Source organism: Gossypium raimondii, chromosome 1 (genome assembly GCF_025698545.1).
Source record: "Gossypium raimondii isolate GPD5lz chromosome 1, ASM2569854v1, whole genome shotgun sequence".
Taxonomy (NCBI): Eukaryota; Viridiplantae; Streptophyta; class Magnoliopsida; order Malvales; family Malvaceae; genus Gossypium; species Gossypium raimondii.
The window spans coordinates 9,664,324-9,675,371 of NC_068565.1; positions in this window are offsets into that span (position 1 = coordinate 9,664,324).

The window sequence follows — 11,048 nt, forward strand, 5'->3', positions numbered from 1 at the left end:
GAAGTTGGTTTCCAACTTTGTCAAATTTGATCGTTTTGATGGTGGAAATTTCCGACAATGGCAGAAAAATATGCACTTCTTATTAACAACTTTGAAGATTCCTTATGTTTTTTATACTCTAATACCAGAAGAGAATGAAAACGAATGTAACGCCCTGAATAATTTATTTCTATTTCAGTAAATATTTGACACAAAAGTGTATTTGCTTCAGTGGCTAAGTGTTTTGGGTGTGTGTATGAGGTCTTAGGTTCAAGTCTCACTTTTAGCAAATTTTGTTATTTTTGGTCCAAGTCTTACCTTTGTTGAGTGGGCTTATATAAAATTGCCTGTTAATTTATACTAAAATGAGATTGTTGGTTCCAGTGGTAAGGGGTTATGGTGTTGGAGGTCTTGTATTCAAATCCTTGCGCAAGCATGGATGTTAATTTTTGCTCGGTTGCAAGGCAAAGTTTCGATGGTTCTGCGATTCTGAGGTAGTTGAGGTTGAGTGGTTAGTGGGGAAGTTGGGATTTGATAACATATTTTATTTCTTTTATTTTTTCTTTTTTCAAAATTTCCTCTCTTCCAAAAATTCCCAAAAGAATCTGACGTTATTTTCTTTCTTTCTGTTCTCTACCACTTTCTCCTTCCTGTTCCTTTCTGTTGGTTCTGTTTTTCATTTTTCTATCCGTTGTCGTATTTTTGTATCTTGATATTTCGAGTTCATTGTGAGTTTCTGGTAAGTGCAATGAGTGTGATTATTTTTTTGTTAGTGAATTGTTGGTTAATGGGGTTCGTTTGGTGCTTAGGAGAAGTTCAAGGGGCTGGGGGCTTCCAATCAGCGCTTTAACTGTGTGAAATCACTGTTACTCGTTCTAAGGTAAGGGTTTTGGTGGATTAAAGGGTTATCTATTTCGATGTAATTTGGTTTAGTATTTATTTAGGCGACTAATTCGGTGATTTATTAGTCAATTTTAGGTGTTGTGTGGCTCTGAGGTGTTTTTGCATCAAAATCGAATCAGGTGTGCTCTCAAAATACAGAAAATCGAGCTTCGGTGAAAGCCGAAAAACATTACTGTCAACGCCACATGGGCGTTTGCCTGGCCGTGTGGTTGGCTGTGTGCAAGACACGACCGTGTGTTTGACGAGGGCATGGTCTTGTGCAAGACACGACCGTGTGATGGTACGAGTGTGGCCGTGTGAGCCCAAACGGGCATGCCACACGGGCATGTAAGTTTTGGGCCAAGTTGTGTGGGCCATACGAGCGAGGCCAACCTGGGAGTGTGGGCCTACACGGGTTGATAATGGTTAACCAAACCCTAAAATTTAGTGATCTGATATTTTGATATTCTACTCTAAGTAGGACACTGTTATGCATGTTTGATTATTTTGTTAATTATATATATGACATTTGTATATGAGCATGTTATGCATGGGATTACTGAATCTGTTATATCTGTATCTGTAACTGAGGTGGGTTTTGTATATGTAGAGGAAGTGTTCTGTATGGCGATCATCGCCTATATTTTGGCAGCTTAGCTGTACATGATCTGATATGTGTCATAATGGCACGATATGGTGTGCAGGGATGGGTGGGTGTTTTTAACCTTACATGGTGTGATGGGATGGTCGGAGTTGGTGTGTAGAGGATGGGGGTAGGATTCTGTATATCGCTTCTATATATCTGATTCTGTTATTTGAATCTGTAAAGAACTTAGGCCTGAATCTGAATCTAACTGTGTATGTGATATCTGTATGAATAGCATGTCTATTTCTGTTGGGTTACACACTGAGTTTACGAAAACTCACATCTGTTTGTTTGTTCAGTTTAGGTAATCCATAGACTTAGACGGATCGGTGTGACAGAGCCTCACAGCAACCATGACTTCGTAAATTGTTTAAGTTTATGGTTTTTATTTTAATTTAAGGATTATTTTTGGAGTTTTGTAATAATTGGACTCTTCGACATATTTGGTTAAATTTTGGGATTTGGATTTTTGTTTTAACAGTTTATTTACGACGAATATCTAAAACCATGGTTTTTACAAAAACAAAGGTTTTTCAAAATTACGAGTGCGGTTTTCAAAAACAACATTTTCTATAACTTCTACTGTAAATCACGTTTTGGAAAACTATTTAATTAAATGACGCTTTTGATAATTGATGTAAGCGAATATGAGTTATAAAGCTGGAATGACTTATCGGATCGACTTCGTTTTAAAACCCTTCTTTGCGACATCTTCAGATTCAACCATAATGTATAAGCCGGGTTTGGGGTGTTACATTTAGTGGTATCAGAGCTAGGTTTGCAAAACTCGGGCTGTAAAATTTTGGGTTCCAAAATTATGTTTCAAAAATAATTGATTTTCAAATAATTTGGATAATCTTGAGAAAGTATGTGGTACACCGAGTCTCCGGAGTCGATCCTGTAAGTATTTATGAACTTAGATAGAATATCCTGAAAAAACTGTAGTTAGTACTTTCTGAAACTGTGCTGAAATAGTTAGAGGCTGAAACCTCTGAAAACATATCTGAACTTCTATTAATTTACGCATAAAATATCTACTAATAAATACTAGAACTTATGCATAAAATTTTATAATGTAGAAAAAATTTGAAATTTACGATGAGCGTTCGTGGAACTCGCGGTCTTGGTATTCGTAGGTGTGGTAGAGGTTGTAGGGGGCTCGAGCTGAGTATTTCTCACTGGGTAGTATACCAAATCTAGACACAAGTGAGACACCGATTTCGTCTGCTACTAAGACTAGGTCTCAAATTCGTTCGGCTGGGGACGACGCATTGTCCCAAGCCATGTTGAGGGTATTGGGGAGGGTCGTTAAATCCTATTCTGGATCTAGGGGCCGTGAGTCGATAACTGAATGACTCCGGTCTAATGGTGCTGAGCTGTTTAGGGGGGTCACTGTAGTCGCCCCTATTGTGGCTGAGTATTGGTTTGAGGCCACTGAGAGGATCATGAACGACATCCACTGTACTCTTGAGTAGAAACTTAAGGGTTCAGTCTCTTTGCTTTGTGACGAGGTATATCAATGGTAGTTATCGGTTGAGGAGGGTACTCAACCTAATCATCTGAACTAGGACTTCTTCAAGACTATTTTTTAGGAAAAGTATGTGGGGACGAGCTATATAGATGCTCGTAGGTGTGAGTTCATGAATCACATGCAAGGTGATAGATCTGTGGCCAAGTATAAGGTCGAGTTTCTGAGGTTGAGTCACTACGCTCGAGGCATGGTGGCATCTGATTGTAAGAAGTGCGTCTATTTTGAGGATGGCTTGAAGGATAATCTAAGGGTATTGATTGCTCCATAGAGGGAGCGAGAGTTCAAAGTTCTAGTGGATAAGGCAAAGATCGTCGAAGAGGTTAAGCGCGTGGAGCGCCAGAATAAGGACCGAGAGAGAGGTAAGAATAAGAGGGATTCGGAGCCCTCTAGTTCTGTTCAGAAGCCTAAGAAACAGGCCAGACCTGATGGGCCAGTTAGAGTGGGGGTTCCTGTTGCCCCTACTAGGATTCAGCCTTGTGGGGATTGTGGTAGTCGCCATCCGGGCAAGTGTTGAAGGAGGTTAGAGACTTGTCTGAGGTATGGGTTTTTGGAGCATCGGATTAGAAAGTGTCGACAGCGGACAGATCAGATAAAGTTTCAGGACCGGGTTCAGTACAGCTTTAGAGGGAAATTCAGTAGCTACCTAGAGGCTGTGGACCGGCTAGAGGTGGTAACAGTATGAGCCGAGAGTAGAGAATACCGGGCAGAGGTGCTAGTCAGACTGAGGCGAGGCAGCCTGTACTAGTTTATGCTGCTTGACGCCGAGAGGATAAAGACGCTCCTAATGTTATTAGAGGTATGTTTTTTATTTTTGATGTACCTTATAGTGCTCTGATAAACATAGGTTCTACACACTCCTGTGTAGCTAGTACTATTTTTGAAAACCTGGGGATTTCTGTTAAGAGCACTTCCAGTGAGATTAATGTACTAAGTCCGTTGGGGCAGACTTAAGAGCACTTCCAGTGCAAGGGATTGTACTTCTAGCAAATCTGATGGAGTTACCATTTGGGAAGTTTGACTTGATTCTGGGTATGGACTGGTTGGTTGAGCACCGAGTTAGATTGGATTGCTCAACTATAGTGGTGGTTGTGATTGGTGAGCATCGAGACTATATGTTTAATATGATCTCCACTCTTGTTGCTTAGAAATTAGTTTGAAAAATGTGTGAGGCGTATATGGCTTTCGTCAGTGTTTCAGTTTCTAGGGACTTTTCTATCAAAGATATCAAAACAGTGAGAGATTTTTTGAATGTCTTTCCTGAGAAGCTACTAGGTTTACCTCCGAATTGAGAGGTTAAGTTCGGCATTGAGCTTCTACCGAGTATAACTCTAGTGTCTATCGCTCCATACCGTATGACAACGAAAGAGCTTACAGAGCTTAAGACTCAACTTTAAAAGCTTCTGGATCGTGGTTTCATCCACCTTAGTATGTCTCTGTATGAGCACCGGTTCTATTTGTAAAAAAAAAGATATGTATTGATTATCGGCAATTGAATAAACTGACTGTGAAGAATAAGATCCACTTTCGAGGATCGACGATTTGTTTAATCAGTTCCGAGGGGATTATGTGTTCTCAAAAATAGATCTTTGTTTTGGGTATCATCAGCTTAGAGTCAAGGAAGTGGATATTCATAAGACTGTATTTAGGCCTCGTTATGGGCATTAAGAGTTCCTAGTTATGCCATTTGGTTTGGCGAATGCTCCGGCTGCATTCATGGATTTGATGAATCAAGTGCTTCAGCCATATTTGGATCAATTTGTCATGGTCTTCATCTACAATATTCTGATTTACTCTAAGACGAGGATAAGCATAATGAGCATCTTAGACTAGTGCTTCAGATACTCCAAGAGAAACAATTCTATGCTAAGTTGAGAAAGAGTGAGTTCTGGTTGCGGGAGGTAACTTTTCTAGGGTATGTAGTTTCTGCTGAGGGGATTCGAATTGATCTTAGAAAGATTGAGGCAGTGCTTGATTTGAAACAACCAAAGAATGTATCTGAGATTCATAGTTTTCTGGGTATTATAGGATACTATTGGCATTTTGTTGAGGGGTTTTCTTTGATTGCAGCTCCTTTGACTAAGCTTCTGCACAAGGGTGTTCCTTTTGTCTGGACTGATGCGCAACAGTCGAGCTTCGAAAAGCTCAAGTCTGTTCTAACTGAGGCTCCTGTTCTGATACAGCCTAAATCTGGTAAAGAGTTTGTGGTTTATAGTGATACATTGCATGTCGGTTTGGGATACATACTGATGCAAGATGGTAAGGTTGTGGCTTATGCGTCCCGTCAGCTTAAGACACACGAAAGGAATTATCCGACGCATGATCTCAAGTTGGTTGCTGTGGTTTTTGGGTTAAAGATTTGGAGGCACTATCTGTATGGTGAAAGGTGTAGATCTACACTGATCACAAGAGCCTCAAGTACCTCATTACCCAAAAGGAGTTGAATCTTAAACAGTGTCGATGGATTCAGCTGCTTAAAGATTATGACTGTACGATTGAGTATCATCCTAGTAAGGCTAATGTTCACTTGTCTTAGTCTGTTTAATTAAGGAGGTTTGTTAGCCAAGTTGCAAGTTAAGCTGACTTGGATTGACCAAATTTAGGATAAGCAATTAAGGGATGAGTCTCTGGGTTTACAATTTCGTCTGATTAAAAATGGCAATACTTATGATTTTGGGCTAAATAAATATGGAGTTTTGTGTTTTCGAGGACAGATTTATGTGCTGAATGATTCTGATCTGAGGCAGTCAATTTTGAGGAAGGCGTATAGTAGCCCTTATGCTATGTATCCCGATGGTAATAAGATGTATCGGGACCTCTGTGAATTGTACTAGTGGTCGGGTTTGAAACGTGAGGTTACGAATTTTGTTGCTCATTGTTTGACGTGCCAGTAGGTTAAGGTTGAGCGCCAGTTGCCTTTGGGTTTGCTCCAACCCGTTAAAGTTCCTTTATGTAAGTGGGAAAGGGTGACGATGGACGTCGTTAATGGGTTGTTTTTGACACCCACTAAGAAGGATTTTGTTTGGGTAATCGTGGATTGATTCATCAAGTCCGCTCATTTTATCCCAATTCGGGTGGACTACTCCATACAAAAGTTAGCGAAACTTTACATTTATCAGACTGTAAGACTGCATGGGATTCCTGTTTCGATAATTTCTGATAAGGATCCTTGTTTTACTTCTCGATTTTGGAAGAAATTACATGAGGCTCTGGGTTTGAGATTAGACCTCAGTATTGCGTTCCATTCCTAGACCGATGGTCAATTTGAGAGGGTGATTCAAATACTTGAAGATATGCTTCGGAGTTGTGTGATAGATTTCTGACGTAGTCGGGAGGATTTTCTGCCGCTAACTGAGTTCGCCTACAATAACAGTTTCCAGTCTAGCATCCAGATGGCACCTTACAAGGCTTTGTATGGTCGTAAGTGTCGTACTTCGCTATGTTAGACTGAGTTGGTCTTCGAGACTGACGATAAAGTTAAATTGATTCGGGATCATTCGAATGCGACTTCTAATAGACAAAAGTCTTATACAGATCTGAAGAGGAGAGATATCGAGTACTCTATGGGTGACTTCGTATTTCTTAATGTTTCTCCGTGGAAGAAAGTTTTGAGATTTGGTCGTAAGGGCAAGTTGAGCCCTAGGTTCATTGGGCTGTAACGAATTCTGAAGCATGTGGGACCGGTCACTTATTAGTTGGAGCTACCTCCGGAGTTAGACCATATCCATTATGTGTTTCACGTGTCGAAGTTGAGGCTATATCAGTCTAATCCATCTCACGTTTTCTCTGTTGAGGAGATCGATGTTAGACTAGATTTGACTTTTGAGGACGAGTCGGTTCAAATTTTAAATCGACATGTTAAGGTTCTGAAGAAAAATTCTATTTTGTTAGTAAAGGTTCTGTGGCAGAATCATGGCACTGAGGAAGCCACGTGGGAACCTGAGGACTCGATGCGTCAGTAGTATCCTCATCTGTTCTGATCAGGTAAATTTCGAGGTCGAAATTTCTTTTAAGGGTCGAGTTGTAATGCCCTGAATAATTTATTTCTATGTCAGTAAATATCTGACACAAAAGTATATCTACTTCAGTGGATAAGTGTTTTAGGTGTGTGTATGAGATCTTGGGTTCAAGTCTCACTTTTAACAAATTTTGTTATTTTTTATCTAAGCCTTACCCTTGTTGAGTGGGCTTATATAAAATTGTCTGTTAATCTATATTAAAATGAGACTATTGGTTCGAGTGGTAAGGGGTTAATATGTTGGAGGTTCTGTGTTCGAATCCTTGCGCAAGCGTAGATGTTAATTTTTGCTCAGTTCCATGGTAGAGTTTCGGTGGTTCTGCGATTCTGAGGTAGTTGAGGTTGAGTGGCTAGTGAGGGAGTTGGGATTTGATAACATATTTTTTTTTATTTTTTATTTTTTATTTTTTCAATTTCCTCTCTCTTCCAAAAATTCCCAAAAGAATGTGACGTTATTTTATTTCTTTTTATTCTCTGCCACTTTCTCCTTCCTTTTCCTTTTTGGCGGTTCTGTTTTTCATTTTTCTATCTGCTATCTTATTTTTATATCTTGATCTTTCGGGTTCATTGTGCTTTTCTGGTACGTGTGATGAGTGTGATTATTGTTTTGTTACTGAATCGTTGGTTAATGGGGTTCGTATGGTGCTTAGGAGAAGTTCAAGGGGCTGGGGGCTTCCAATCGGTGCTTTAACTGTGCGAAATCACTGATATTCGTTCGAAGGTAAAGATTTTGGTAGATTAAAGGGTTTTATATTTCAATATAGTTCGGTTTAGTAACGATTTAAGTGACTAATTCGATGATTTATTGGTCAATTTTAGGTGTTGTGTGGCTCGAAGGTGTTTTGCATCAAAATCGAACCAGGTGTGTTCCTAAAACGCAGAAAATTGAGCTTCGATGAAAGCTGAAAAACCTTACTGTCGACGTCACAAGGGCGTGTGCTTGGCCGTGTGCTAGACACGGCCGTATGTTTGACGAGGGCATGGCCGTAAGTTACGGCCAACACGGACATGTAGGTTTTGGGTCAGGCCGTGTGGGTCACACGAGTGAGGCCAATCTGGGCGTGTGGGCCCATATGAGCATGTGGGATAATAATTCAGAAATTTCCCTAAGGTTGCACTGGTTGTTTCAATCGACTGTGGGCCTACCATAGGGTCGGTAAGGGCTAACCAAACCCTAAAATTTAGTGATATAATATTCTAAGATTCTGCTCTGAGTAGGACACTGTTATGCATGTTTGATTATTCTGTTAATTATATATATGACACCTGTATATGAGCATGTTATGCATGGGATTACTGGATTTATTATATCTGTATCTGTAACTGAGGTGGGTTTTGTATATGTAGAGGAAATGTTCTGTATAGTGACCATCGCCTATATGGCTGCACATGATCTGATATATGTCGTAATGGCACGATATGGTGTGTAGGGATTGGTGGTGTTTCTAACCCCATATGGTCTGATGGGATGGTTAGAGTTGGTGTGTAGAGGATAGGGGTAGGATTCTGTATATCTATTTTGCATATTTGATTCTGTTATTTGAATTTGTAAAGGACTTAAGTCCGAATCTGAATCTGACTGTGTATGTGATATCTGTATGAATAGCATGTCTATTTTTGTTGGGTTACACATTGAGTTTACGAAAACTTATATCTATTTGTTTGTTCTGTTCAGGTAATCTACAGACTTAGGCCGATCGGTGTGACAGAGCCTCACGGTGACCATGAGTTCGTAAGTTGTTTAAGTTTATGGTTTTTATTTTAATTTAAGGATTATTTTTTGAGTTTTATAATAATTGGACTCTCAGGACTATTTGGTTAAATTTTGGGATTTGGATTTTTGTTTTAACATTTTATTTGCAACATATATCTAAAACCATGGTTTTTACGAAAATAAAGGTTTTTCAAAATTACGAGTGGGATTTTCAAAAACAACGTTTTCTATAACTTCCACTGTAAATCACGTTATGGAAAATTATTTAATTAAATGATGCTTTTGACAACTGATGTAAGCGAATATGAGTTATAAAACTCGAATGATTTATCGTATCGACTTCGTTTCTAAACCCTTCTTTGTGATATCTCCGGATTCGGCCATAACGTCTAGGTCAGATTTGGGGTGTTACAACAAATCTGTTACTGCAACCCGAGAAAGGAAAAAATGGGAAAATACTTATTACATATGCATAGGCCACATATTGTATGGTTTATTCGATGCTTTGTTCGACACCTACCAAAACGAGGTCATTGCTAAGGAATTATTGGACAAATTGGAGACAAGATATATGACCGAAGATGCTACAATTAAGAAATTTCTTGTTAGAAGTTTCAATAATTATCAAATGGCTGATGGGACGTTCTGTTATGAAAAAATTTCGTGATATTGAAAAATGTTCAATCAATTTATGATATAAAAATGGATGAAATGATTGTTGTGTCCTTCATAATACTTGGAGAGGCTTTAAGAGAAGTCTAAACATTAGAAAGAGGAAATATCTCTTGAGGCTTTGGCAAATCATCTTCGTATTGAAGAAGAATATCAAAAGCAAGATCAGAACCTAAATTCTGAAAATGCCAAAGTACATGTTACGGAGGAAGTACAGACTACTAAATCATCTAAGAGAAAGTTCAAACAGACTGATAAAGCACCTAAGTTCAAAAAATACAAAAGGGTTCATGCTATCATTGTGGTAAGTCGGGACATTTCGAGAATAAATGTCGATTTTAAAAGAAGAATTCATCTTGTAAGGCTGATAATAACGAAAAGTTCATTGCAATGATATCAGAAATTAATATGACACAAGATGATATTGCATGGTGGATTGATACCGTAGCAACCAAACATATGTATAAAGACAAGCATTTTCACAAAGTTTACACAATGTGAAAATGACAATGTCTTGTACATGGGAAATTCTTCCACTGCAGCAATCAAAGGCAAAAGGGTCTATTGAACTACAATTCACTTTTGGAAAGGTTTTAACATTGGATGATGTATATTATGTACCAGAAGTCAGGAAAAATTTAGTGTTTGAAAGTCTGTTGAATAAGTTCGATTTCAAACTTTTTTTTGAGGCAGATAAGTTTATTCTGTCTAATGGAGGAATTTTTATAGGGAAAGGATATATGTATGAGAGCATGTTCAAACTCAAAATTATTAATAAGAATAAAAATACTATTTCGCTTATATGGTTGAATCTTCTTGTTTATAGCATTAAGGATTAGGTCATTTAAATTGTAAAAATTGAATGACATGCATAAGTTAGATTTAATTCTTATTTTAATAATAATATTGAAAATGCAATACATGTATATTGACTAAAATTACAAGAAACATTTTCCTAAGGTTAAAAGGAAAACAAAGTTGTTTGATTTGATACATATTGATTTATATGACATTCATAATACTCCTATATTAGGTGGAAAGAAATATATTGTTAATTTTATTGATGATTATTCTAGTTATTGCTAGGTATATTTATTGCATTCAAAATATGAAGCGCGTAATAAATGTAAAGTTTATAAATCTGAAGTTGAACTTTAGTGTGAATCATTTATCAAGTGCTTGAGATTGGATAGAGGTGGGGAATACTATAATCCAAGTTATTTTAAATCTACTGGAATTGTCCATAAATTTTCAAGCTCTTACACACCACAACAGAATGGTGTAGCTGAAAGGAAAAATAGAGTCTTAACTGAAATGGTAAATTCAATGTTATCATATTCAGGTCTTGGACAAGGTTTTTGAGGAGAAGTTGTTCTAACAACTAATCATATATTGAATAGAGTTCCTAACAAGGAAACTAAAATAATCCCCTATGAACAATGGAAGAAAAGGAAACCAAACCTTAATTATTTGAAGGTTTGGGGATGTAGAGCTATTGTCAAAGTTCTAACACCTAAACATAAAAATTTAGGTGAAAGAGGAATTGAATGCATATTTATAAAATATGCACATAATAGCAAGGCATATAGGTTCATGGTAATTGAACCAA